This window comes from Spodoptera frugiperda, chromosome 30 (assembly GCF_023101765.2).
Source record: "Spodoptera frugiperda isolate SF20-4 chromosome 30, AGI-APGP_CSIRO_Sfru_2.0, whole genome shotgun sequence".
In the NCBI taxonomy this organism is placed as follows: Eukaryota; Metazoa; Arthropoda; class Insecta; order Lepidoptera; family Noctuidae; genus Spodoptera; species Spodoptera frugiperda.
The window spans coordinates 8,540,725-8,553,968 of NC_064241.1; the positions used below are offsets into that span (position 1 = coordinate 8,540,725).

General features: G+C 35.2%; 1 long non-coding RNA gene across 1 annotated transcript in view; it reads right to left on the reverse strand.

The window, feature by feature from the left end:
- Positions 1-2,496: 2,496 nt before the first annotated feature.
- Positions 2,497-13,244, reverse strand: part of LOC126912817 (uncharacterized) — a 78,301-nt gene continuing 67,553 nt past the window's right edge. Inside the window, exon 3 of the long non-coding RNA XR_007707463.1 lies at positions 2,497-3,233. This is a non-coding gene — a long non-coding RNA (uncharacterized LOC126912817). The remainder of the gene's footprint in view (positions 3,234-13,244) is intronic.

Consider the following 13,244-nt stretch of genomic DNA (forward strand, 5'->3'; position numbering starts at 1 on the left):
CAACTCACGCCCACAACTTGCAATACGTACCGAAATACGTTTTCGGCAATAACTGGGCAACATTGAAACAATTTAATACAGCATAAACAATAGAAATGCCGGTTGTACCCGGCCCGGCGCGTATGTAAGTGTGCAGCGCGTACGTTAGCGTACACGGCGTATGTTAGTACGCGGCGTATTTATTGCGTATGGTATTGTGGTACGCTCGTTACCGTATATCTGTGAGTGGGGGCGTATGGGAGCGCCCTATCATGAATCCTGATACACGACGACCGCTTTATTGGGAGCCGCGAGCTTTTTAACGATCGCTGCTACGAGGATGGACTTTCTATTCTGTATTAGTTGAGATACAAGTGTACTGGAAAGAAATATGGCCCAGACACTGAAAGACTTTATTAAACGCTTTTTTTTAAATAAACATTTATATAAATGCCGTAGCAGCAGAGTCTTATTTAAAATTATGTTAGCGTTTTATTCACGGTAGGAGTTGCTTTGTATTTATGTAAAGAAGCAGCACCCTTGATTGACGTATCAACAGTTTGAATGTTGAAATTTAATCGTCTAAACTACCAAACCATTTGGAGTAGCTCGAGAAAAACAAACACGACCAAGTCCAACTACATTGGCGGTAGCGTGAAAGGGTTTGTTGATTGGACGGTCCTCTCGGGCCCCTGTGACCCGCACCATGTTAATGGGTTTAATCGTCTGTATAGTCCGTCTGAACAATTTATGTATCATTTTCGATCCCGTTATGCTCACCGGATTATGCGTACGTGCGACCCTCCCGTTTCGAATTCGTAATGGTGATGGCTCGAGATATCTGAATTTATAATGTTATATCAACACTGATAATGGAGGAAGGACCTACATTACTTATGTATTGGTTGCTTAAGTAAGTAAAGCTAGTGCAAAGTCAGTTAAGTTGGAGGAATAATTCAGGAGGCTTGGAAACAGTTTCTGTCTTTTCGCGATGCAAAGGAATTTGCTAATGGTCCTTTCGGTCGTTTCGTTCGAAATATTTTAGCGATTACTTCGAATTGCTTTTTCGGTGATGAAAATGAAATTTGTAACGAGTTTTAGAGGTTCAAATGTAATTATGTATGTTTATTCAAAACTTGCAAATAATACGGAAATAAATAGGTATTTTATTTTGATAATTTTAGTAGGTAAGTTATGTACTTTCTTTATTGGAAATTTATCCCAAGTATTCTACCTTCATGTCCATACCTATCATTAGTTAAGCAAATGTCTCTATCAAGTCTTGATAATACCCTCACATTAAGTTGTTTGAACCCAACAAAGAGGATTTCTCTCACTCATCTACATAATTATTCAACATAAGGTAACTCCCAAAAACCCACATATTTATACCTAGACTATACCCACAAATTCGTGGTCCTAAATCCAACAATACCTACATTAAAGTGCCTACGAATACCAGGTGCGGCTTTTATCAGAATTTAAAATAGGGATTAACACCGCCCGGCTTGGTCGCAGCGTATCGCCGGCGCCACGCCCGGTAACCGGATCCGGGCGTATTTACCCGGATTTAAACCGGATTAATCCGCTTCGACGCTGCTGCCAGCTTTGTAGATATCACATTGTTTATTTTACGTTTAAAATTGCAAATGGATTATTTTAATTATATGGTTATGGTGTGGTGTTATGTATTTTGTTACATTGTGTAGTATATTAGAACTTCCTTTTGTATAATTTTGAGCAAATTGTAACATGAAAACATGGCATTATCTTTTACAATAACGCTATAAGACATACGATACTAAATTACTTCATGTCATTGTACAATTTCGACATACATACTTCGAGTTCAGTAGTACCCATCTACAATGAATCTGAAATGTACACATGTACAATGCACTAACATATACATAATAATAGTTTAGCAGAACACAAATGAAGCCAATACACATACATAAAAGTTTGGCATACAATCTCCTGAATCCGGCCCCCGTAGCGACGTAGACCCGCTACGGCGTAGCACTAACATATAATCCTTTTCGCTACAATAGCAATTTCAAACTTCCTTAGGGGCTTCGGATAATCTTTCTTTATATCGAGCTACGAGTCGCAAGCTAGCTTATTTTTCATCTCTTTTCTTCTACGTAACTTCATCATAAGCGAAACAAGGACAGCCGATACAAAAGGCTGAAGAAAGCGGTAGACTTCTCAATAAAGAGGGGAGAACAGTAATGTGTATTTAAATTTTGCTTCAAGTGTAATAATTTTCTTTTTTAATTTAATTTCTAATGGCGTTGTAAATCTAGGGTGAGAGTGGAAACAATAAATCGTTTTGGTGATCTTATATTTAATCTTAAGACGGTAGGGGACTTTGCTAAATTATTAGGTGGTACTTTACTCTACAAAAGTAATTAAGAATTCATATTATATATCTACAAGTTAATCATGAAAATGGTCGAAGCACGTACCCAGCCACTTTCATATTATGTTTATAAATTGATGTACCAAAAATAGTAAGATATAACAAAAAGACATTAAACAAAATCATACATGTTAGTACCAGACGCTACTACAGCAAAAATTAACATTAAAATAATGCTGACGTCAATCACCAAAACTAACTAACCGTGAGAAACATTGCACTACATTTTTTTTTTATAAAACTCTTTACATATTAAACAAGCCAACATAATACTCGTAATATCACAAAACAATGACTATTGATCGTCTCGAATACGGGCACCAAATGCGACCTAAAAATAATCTATATCAATTTCCTTATTAATTTCGGGAGTGGCAAAAGCGTTACTTTCATAGCCACTTTAATGGGTAATTTTCATAAACAAAGTTGAGGATCCCTGAAGAAGGGGGCGGTGAGGCGAGGGGGTGGTACGGGTTCCTTTCTGAGATAGAAAACAGCTCTGGTGCTCGTATAATGGGTTTTTGGAATGGCGTCGTCCGTCTTGCAACCCCCCCTCGGCCCGAACCAATCCCACCCGGGGCGAGAAAGGATGAATTCTTATTTCCTCATCTTGAGTCGTCCGGTACGAACCCTCCATGTAGATTGCCTTTTTCTCGTACAACCTCCGTATAACATAACAATGGCTTGTTTTCAATTTTGTTTGGTGTTATTTCTTCTTCTTTTGTTTATTTCGACACAATGAACATGTATCGGCGTGGTTTGAAATGGAAATTGTACTTTTAAGCAGTTACAACTGTTTCTTAGATATTTGTTGTTGTTTCCTTGAATGAACCTGTAACAATGGAAAAAATAATTAATAAAGATTTTTACTTAATCTTATTCCATTGAGCATATGTTTTGAATTACTTATTTTTTATACATAAATACATACTTAAAAATGAGGTTACTGCTTTAGATAAAAAGGTTCATAATCGCAATATATCGGGTGGCAATAGCAACTGCATTCATGAAGTGCTTCGCGAGCCAAAAATACTTTGATACTGTGCCAGAACATGCAAACATACGCATAAAGTAAGACACGACCGTCGCGTCGCCTGTTATGACGGCCTTTTTAATTTACTTCGGCAGGGTCGCTTAGACTATAATTTAGTATTTTATTTATGAAATAAAAAGGTTGATTTTAGTTTAGCAAAAAATGTGCATAGTTGAACAACATAAGTAGATGAAAAATTTACAAAATAAGTGTGTCCTAATATTTGCATCTGAGTAGCCTATGGTCCTATGGGTAAGGAGGCACGCAACCATTTTTCTACACGAATGCACTGAATAAAGATACAATCAAATAACAAAACTACACAAACATGCAATAAACAAACTGGTACACATAACAAAACGTATTAGTACTCATAATCAGTTGCCGAAAATCTGCTTTCATTCGTGCGACGCCATTACGCGAGCGCCTAACGTTGCAAACCATTCTTACAAGACCCTTAACTTTCTTTGGCTTCGTACTTTTTCGTGGAAGATGAAAGGGGGTGAGGCGGGTCAAGGTAAGCTGGCGATTATATAGCAATCATAGCAGTTGCGTGAAATGAGAAGTCTCCCTTAAAAGGATAAACAAGTCGCGTGTGTACGAAACAGCCGAGACGCGCTGAATTCATATTTTACTTCGGCCTCCCTTAGGAGAGAGAGTTGCTACGAGTTTAAGAGGTAGTATGTTTAGATTGTTGCTCTATTTGCAATATCTTACAGTAAAAATTCTAAGCAGCTATAAATAATATAAAAACATTGCAGTGTCAGATTTTGTAAAATATTTGTGAATTCTATTTATATGTATTTGCTGCGGAGGATTAGAAACTAGACTAGTACCTATTTAAGATTTTTTTAAATTTTAAAATGTATACTGCATTTTTTTAATTAAACCAGGCATATCATATAGTACTTAGTCCTTTTTCTATGTAAAAGCTTCAAGTAAATCTTAAATAAGTAGAAACTTCAAACATTGTAAAAATACTTGAATCGTCCGCTTTTCAAAAAAAAAATCTAAATGGAGTAAAATAAAAATCCGCTACATAGAGCATCTATCGAGCCGTATCTTAAAAGTAATGTACCAAAACGTTCCAGTTGTACCATTCCACCATCAAAATTGCTTTCCTTATATCTTCAATAAATGTTTAAAACATCCCGGCAAGCATGTGTTTTATAGGTTTTAGGGCTTGTTATATTAATTTCACTGGTTTCTGTACTTATACCGCGATGGAGGGATGAAAAATATTTGAAGACCCCACGAAACATTTTTTTGTATCGAATTCTTTTAAAAGACTTTTCAATGTCAACCTTTGTTTCACAGGTATCTACTATAAATATTGGTTAGACTAATGGTAAAAAAAAATTATGACAAGATCATTAGTAGAATAAAAAAAAAAACACATTTGATTCAGTATTCATATTTATTTGATTGTAAGTAATATTTAAACTTTAAATTAATACAAGCCTTTCTTATATTACAAACACGCCACCATTATCCATAAATTATGCAAAAAACTGAGCATTATTGCATTTTTCCAACATTTCATAATAAAATGCTTTTCTCATACAGTGTGTAGGGAAAACATGTGAGAAACATGCATGGAATAATAAATTTACTTATTTCTCCTTGGTAGTGGCCTTCTTTATAATGACAATTTAAATGAAATAGCTGATAGACAAAACTGAAAACTTAAGAACTAACATATAAAAATAATTTTGTTTATTAGCCGTAGAGTCGTAGAGTTATCAGTTATTTTAATGATAGATATTTATCAAATATCCACAATAATTTTCTAACAAAAATGGCAAAACAAAACGCCACCGAGTTATTTATCTTTTAACGTTAATACAGTGTCTTTCATAAATAAAATGTGCGTATAACAATAAAGTGGATAGGTACGTCGGTCGTACGGAGATTTATGCTTATCTCGCAGACATAAAGCGGTATTAATGCATATAAATATGTCTTGGAGGTAGGGGTCGCCAGTGTTTTTCTTGTAGTTGACCTTAGAGAAAATCTGTACGATAAACAAAGGATGTGTCTAAATAGATATTTTAATAATTAATTTTGGTTAGACAGGTTTTTGATAAGTGGTGAAGTATAACTACTTTAAATTACATAAAACTCTACTATTTACGTTTGGTAAGTAGTTTGAATATCGTATAAGATTCTTAACTTACTTAAAACATATTAACTAATGTATTTTAGGAATCAGTTAATTTTTCTCCATTGTATGATGTAAATGTGATCGGCTGGAAGGCATCGCTATATGTCTGACACGGGAATCAAGGCTGAAAAACTTATACTTGGTAGTTGCAGTTCCAATTCGACTGTCTAGTCTAGACAGTGATTACGTCACTAATCTTGTCAAAGTTAGAACGATCAAAGGTAAATCCTCAGCCCCAATAATAGTATCATGATACAAGACTAGGAATTAAGAAGAAAAAATGGTCTTTTTCACCCCAAAATACGGTGACCCCACACAGGATACGTCCCCCTTTTCCCCGGTTGCGAAACTTTCACCAGATCCGCTTCCTCTGTTTGTTCCATTTCCCCCCAAGGCACCCGCCACGGCTCCGAATAAATACGACTTACCCTCCTAAAATAAATCTGTTGTTACGAAAAATAACATTTGGATGTATTAAGGTAGTTTTTTATTTGGCAACATTTCTTTGATTTGGGATTTACGTAATGTCGTGTGTGTTTTGTTTAATACTACTATGTTACGGAGGTATGTACTTACTATGGAAATAAAAAGCGTCACACATTACAAATATGAAAAGATTCTTAGGTTGTCGAATCAGAAGATTCCCTGAGTAAAGGAGGATCCTCCGACCAGGCGAGGTGATCATGCCTGGCGGGCTTTCTACCCAACTGTTGTTCGTTGGGATTTTCTATTCATGTTTATTCGCATGTAAACTTCATATGTGCGATGTAGGATTTTATGACGTCATTCGTTGATTTGCTCGCCGATAGTCCTTATGCGAATTTTGTCATCTGTCACCTGTCATATGTCGCCAGAATTCAAAATATTTTTTTTATTACAAAGCATTCACGGAATCTTAGGATGTAAATAACAGGTACCAAGATTGCATAAAACCCAACAACTCTATTTGAAAAAAAAGATCTAATTAAATCACATTACGTTTCCATTCCCTAGTTAACATGAAATCATAAAATTAATTACTTTAATAGAACCACTAAAAGCCGACGTAACAATAGTAAACCTACTTAAAACCTCTTTAATAAGCATAGGTGAATAACACATAACTGTATATTCAAGTACCTACTCATATATTTATCACTTCATTATAACACTGTAGTACAAAAATTTGAATATTATCAACGAATACAATCAAATAATTCATCCCTAGGAAACATTAAAAATATATAACAAGTCAAATTTACATATAGAACGTTTCTTAAATTAGAAGTGTTAAGTTTTTAATATAATTTTTTATCAGTTTTTTAATTTCTCTTATAGAACAATTTGGTTTATCGCGTAAGAGATCAAAGGATGCGTGCTGATATAAAAATTAATGGTCACAAACACTCCATTTTGGATACATAACTAGCAGGGAAATCTCGACTGTAGTCAAATACAGGGACCTTTCGAAATGTAGCTACTGGAAGGGTCTGAAGACCTTGGCAATAATGAGACTTTACAGAAAAATATATCTTTTTCTTCTTTGAGGTTACTGTTTTATTTTCAGGTATATTAGTCTAGTTTTTTAGCCATCAATGTTATTTTTAGTCTAAACCGAAAAAAAAAACATTAATCCATTTGCGATCGGTTTAAGTACGTTGTATTTATTTGGAAAACTAAAGAGTTTGTCTAAGATTGAAAATGCGCGATTTTTTATGTTATAGAAAAAAAAACAACCGATTCACCTATGTATATATGTTGATATCCATTCACCGCATATAAATAAAGAAATTAGGTACTGCAATTAAATACTTTCCATAATTACAATTACGATTCCCAAACTCCCCTATTCGTAAAACTCGTGTTGTACAATTATCTAGATCATACATCAACATAAACGTCACATAACATAGTCACGTAATAAAGTCATTAAGACTGTAATGACATATCGTATTAATTACAGTAATTGACGAGGTGGAATATTCACTTATGTAACTTTATATGGGAAAGCTGGAAACTGATTTCTATTTACTTATACATAGGCACTATTATTACTTGAACAATAAAATTAGGAAGAAGTGCACTTGGTTTTGACACGTATGTACTTACATTAAATAAAATACACGCATATTTTTACTTTGATAAAAATAAACCCGTTTCAGCTATAACATGTGTGAATATTCATTTAAAAAGGGAATTGATAAACACACTTTATGGTTACAATTTATTTATTTATTGTTTCTGCCTAAATATTTATGTCGTTAAAATTAGGAAGTGCATTCATTGTAAGTACGTAATTGAAACAGGTTTGTGATAAATACAAAACATTAAAACTGGTTCAGTATGTGTAATGGTTTATAGTGTAATTAATTAAATTGTTTACTTGTGTAAGTATATAAGGTACTGTAACTCGATCCATAACGTTGATGATGTACTAAATAAATTCATTCACAGTTGTAAAATAATGTTGCAAAATGTTTAAATTGTTCCTAAGTATTATAGGGATCGATGATGCAAAATTCCAAGTCGCTTCTGTTCCATTTACATCGTCGTATCAAAAGCTACGTTGCAGTCAACAATGGCGCCCGATAGTGGCACAATAAACCGCCTCAAATGGCCCGGAACTTTTTCTCTAATGGTTTATTTAAAAAATCTCACAATTTTCATTCCAAGTTTCCTTCGGGGGAGGCAAATAAATCTATTTTATTCGTCTCCTGAGACATTCAGCTTTTGATCGGAATGGCTTTTATGTGATGTTTGTGCTCTTCTTAGTATCTTTGTGATTTAATGTAATGGTCTGGTCGACGTGTCTTTCTTTCATAGACACGACTCCTTAGAAACTCGACGCTTGTATAGCCATTGAATACGAAAGGAAACCTTTTTTATTGCCTTGTATTTCTTATTAATAGAGTCCGAAATCGGCGCGGATTCGGGTCAAGTGAAATTATTAAAATATTCTATCTCACGGATTTTTTATCTAAGTTGTAGATAGGTATCTATTTTTTAGGACGCATTCCACCTAAGTAGTATCTACATCTTGTTAGTTTTATCAATTTTAAAGTCATCGTTATAAATTTATTAACATAAAACAACACCCTTTCACACCATCATCAAAGTACAACATTTTATTCCAAATAAACAGTTCCGGTGTTTACATTCCTGAGATCTCTGTAACACATCGAGGAACCCCTCAAAAGCCGCGGTATCGAAGTCGTCAGGGTCAGGCAATCGCGTTTACGACGCATAAAAGTTAGTCTTTATAGGCTCTCTGAGTATAAAAGTGGCGTTTATGCCTTTTTAATTAATTGTCCTGCAGTTAAAAGCCATATCAGCTTTGTCGTTGATGGCTGATGCTCGGAAAATTGTTAACGAATAGTGATTTAATAATAAAACGTATTTGATGGTCGGACAGTTCATAAAAGTCTCGTAAAATGTGTTGTAAATCGTTAAGTTCGTAAATTTACCCACAGCAGTGATTTATACTTCTCGTTACGGCAACTGATATGTTTTAGTCAAAGGATTTTACGAGCCCAAATTGGAGTGTTATTAAACCACATTTTAAAAGCGTTCGACTAATTTATAATTATTATGTTTTGGATCGAATAAAAAAAGAGAAGAAAACGACTTTATTAACATAAGTTCACATAAATGTATAATAATAAATATTATTTGATCAATATATTCCGAACACCGAAGTTTTTATAAGATAAAACACCCAATTAATCGGTTTTTGGTGGGCGGAGCTCAGATATCTTCATTGTACGATAAATTCAAACTAATGTTAACTTATACAAGATTGTATGAAAGCAGCATCCATTAGTCACAGCTTGAAACCCCATCTATTCTTGCTTACCGGTCGTTCTATCCGTGCAATAAATAAAAAGATTCTCCAAATAATTTCCCAATGCTAGCTTACATTTGCCTGCTATCTGGACCTTATTCTTGATGGAATTAATATTAAAATCCCTTGTAAGTTTGTGGAATTAAATATTTATTAGGAATACATTATAGGTACAGCCTCTTATGGACTGTTATTAATAATAACGAAGTGACATTCACAGTACGTATGGTACACGTGTCTTCCTAAGAGAATAAATTCACTGAGATAGGATTTTCTTATTTATCGTGACTTCAGACATTCTTTCTACATTACAAGCCCTTCGTTTTCTCCTCTACCCTACGTAAAAGTCAAGTTTGGAATGAAGTGTTAGATGTTTCTACGGAGAGGGTTATGGTAATCTATAGTCCCATAACGCCGTCCCCAAAACTAACATGGACTAAATGCCTTAAGCCATTAACCTTTCATGATGGTGTATCGTGTATCGCTTACTTTGACGTCATAGTCAATATACCTACTTACAAACTTTTAACTAAAGCCGTGTACCGAAGTAAATACGACAGAAACATACACATAAAAGTTATTAAAACATTCAATTATCCGACAAAAAGCCAACCCCACGCTACCGCTGACGGTATTTACGACCTGCGCCAATTAATTTTTCCCTTCTTTTTTACTCCGTCAACAGTAAAGAGTACAAAATGGCCATAGACACAAATACAAGTGGCTATAAAATGAATGTAGCTGAGTCAGTGGCAGTGGGTGTCTCGAACGCGCATGTGCGGTACATTCCGGTACTTTTATTGATTTCAGTAGCACTAACGGTCCATAAAGCCGACGTGCCGGACCGGAGTCTACTCCATACCCCTTATTAGGTACTCACGATTTCCACCGAGTTCTACTTGTTAACTTTTTAAATAGGTAATTACTTCTTGAAGTTTTTTTCGCATTTAAGGATCTTAAGCGATTTAGAGTTGATTAAGCTAGTAACATTAGGATTAAGATCTTCCACGACTTCAAATAGGCTTTAGAAGTAGTATACGTAGATTTTAACAAGATCTCTTATGATAATAGACGAGAGATATTTCCCATGCATATAAAATGAGGACAATGGGTCATCTATATTATTAACGGGCGTTTAATGCGTAGGGGCTACCTCGCCTAAACCATTTTCATTGTCTAAACAGCATGAACCCTCATTTTTCTCCTCAAAACAAACCAACCTGTAAATGCCGACGGCAGTCAATAAACACCCAACGCACGTATTTTCGGATTAACTACGTAGGGAGTCGCCAATCTTAATTGCCAACATTCTCTGCGGGCACAACACGCGGTGGTCATTGGGACCTACGGACCTGCACTACATTATTTTGTTTGTACGCCTCATTTACGAGGGTTGACTCAATGTTTCGGTATGTGTGGTTGCAGTTAATGTTATTGTCGTTATATGTTTCAAAGTCTTAATCACGAGAATCTATTCAAAACCCAGAAGAGAAAACGCTTTATGAATAATCAAAGGATACGAAATCTGTAAACGAAAATAGGGCGTAGAGAGAAAATGCGAAAATCTGAAATGTTTAAACAAGTACAAGTACTCTACTGAACCATAATTCCTTACTTTGATCTCAGACACGGCATAAGCCAGAGATTGTCAACCCTAAGCACATAATAATGCTTCAGCGTAATATGAAAAGAGGACATTAGTGGGTGTTCGTCGTCTGTAATATCAACGTTGCGACGGCTGCGGTGGTCGCAATAGGGCCTTTATTAAAACAAAATTTCTACCCGCAAAATGTCCACAAGCTCCGTCGGAACATTTCTACTTTGCGACTTGGAACATTCGAATTTAAATTATTAAAAAGCTTTCTGGTTGTTACTTTGATATTTTTAAATGAAAATCTGATTTATTTAAGAATTAGTATCAACGCCCTTTGTAGTAGAAAAAGAAGTTGTAAGTTATTTGTTACCGTATCTAATGTAGTCTCAGAACTTTCTGCAATGTGATACAATATATTATCAACTTAGAACTACAACGTTGACACAAATAAAGTTCACCAGCAAACTATCTAGAAATAACAAAACTAAAACATATTTCCTTGGAACTAGCAAAAAGAATTCGCACAATATAAAGCGGGCGACGCGACGTGCTAACATTCCGTACAAGTTACTCAGTGATTTCATTCCGGAACCGAAAGTCCAAATTGAATCAAATATACCCTACTATCTACTGATTACAATATCTACCAGGTTAGGTAGGTACGTACAATATGTCCGTACACCACACCGACCGGCGTTCGGCAGTGAAGCGATGATTTCGGTACATTTGCCGAGACCGTAACGATGGCTGGAATCGTCTTGATGGACGCTATGAATGAGCTCTCACAACATAAAGAAATCCCCTTAAAAAGGGTAGCGTTGGGGTGGAATAAAAGAAGCCAGTGACGCTCAAAAATGTTTTTGCAGAGAAAATTAAACAGGAAACCTTTCTTATGAGGAAAAAACGGGTCTGAATTTAATTTTATATTGTGATAGTTACAATAGATGTTATATAAGATTTAATTTTGTTTTTTGAATGTAAGTTGAGAGGGTTTTATTTGAGAATATGTTGGGAACCGGTGCGAGGTAAGATAGCATTGGAGACGCAAGCCGGAGTTTGGATAAGCTGAGGATGCCGTTTTATCTCGTTGCGCCGCCTAGTATTCTAAACTGAATTCTCTAGGATTTACTTCGAAATCTTGAAAAGATTGAATACTTGCTTTGTCTTTATTCAGTTTATTCTTCAAAAGGCGATCTTAAAACCAATTTTATCAATATATAAATAATCCCAACTAATATTATAAATGCGAAAGTAACTCTGTCTGTCTGTCTGTCTGTTACGCTTTCCCGCTTAAACCTCGCAACCGATTTTGATGAAATTTGTTACAGACAATCTTTAGACCCTGAGACAGAACATAGGCTACTTTTTATTTCGAAAAAAGGGATGAAGGGGTTGAAATAGAGGTTGAAAGTTTGTATGGGATTTCTTAATTTTAAAAGATAAAACCATGAAACTTTATATTTAAGCACTTGATAAGAAATCATTAAACATTTGTTCTAGCATTTTTGAAATTTCGACCAGCTAAGGGGTGAAATAAGGGTTGAAAGTTAGTATGCAAGTTCGTCAAATATCACGTCATAAGAAACAAAAAATCGTTTGTTCTAGCATTTTGAAATTTTTACCAGTTTGGGGGTGAAATAGGGGTTGAATTGAAGATAAGACCATGAATCTTGGTACGTAGGTCTCAAAGGATGTGCAGAATTTTTCTACAAACGGAATTCCCGAAATTCGAACGGAACGGATTCGGAACTGGAACTACAAAGCCAAACTTTTTGTATACGAAATCTTAATCACTGAACCTAGGAACATGTAATTTAGAAGTTTTGGGTGTATCAAGTTACAAAAAAGTTCGTTTTTGAAGTTTAAATTCCTTTTAACGAATACTCTGCATCGCCGCCGCTGCCGTCGGTCGTCGTCGCGGACATTCGCCGAAGTGTGGGCATTCACAACGTGAGGCTGGCCCCTGTAAGAGTCTCTTAGACATAAAGGACCAGGATTGACAAAAACTAATTTCACGCGGGCGAAGCCGCGGGCGGAAGCTAGTAAATTATAAAAGTACTCTTTGTATTAACTGAATCATCCTAAAGTAGTATCACGACTAAATACAGCCAAGTTTTCTTTTCCTTTAGGACACCAAAAATATATCCACATAAACCCGATAAATATCTGATCCAGCTAAAATATTTCTTCCAGCATTTTCTTAGTATAAAAGCAGATAACAGGGTGAGTTAA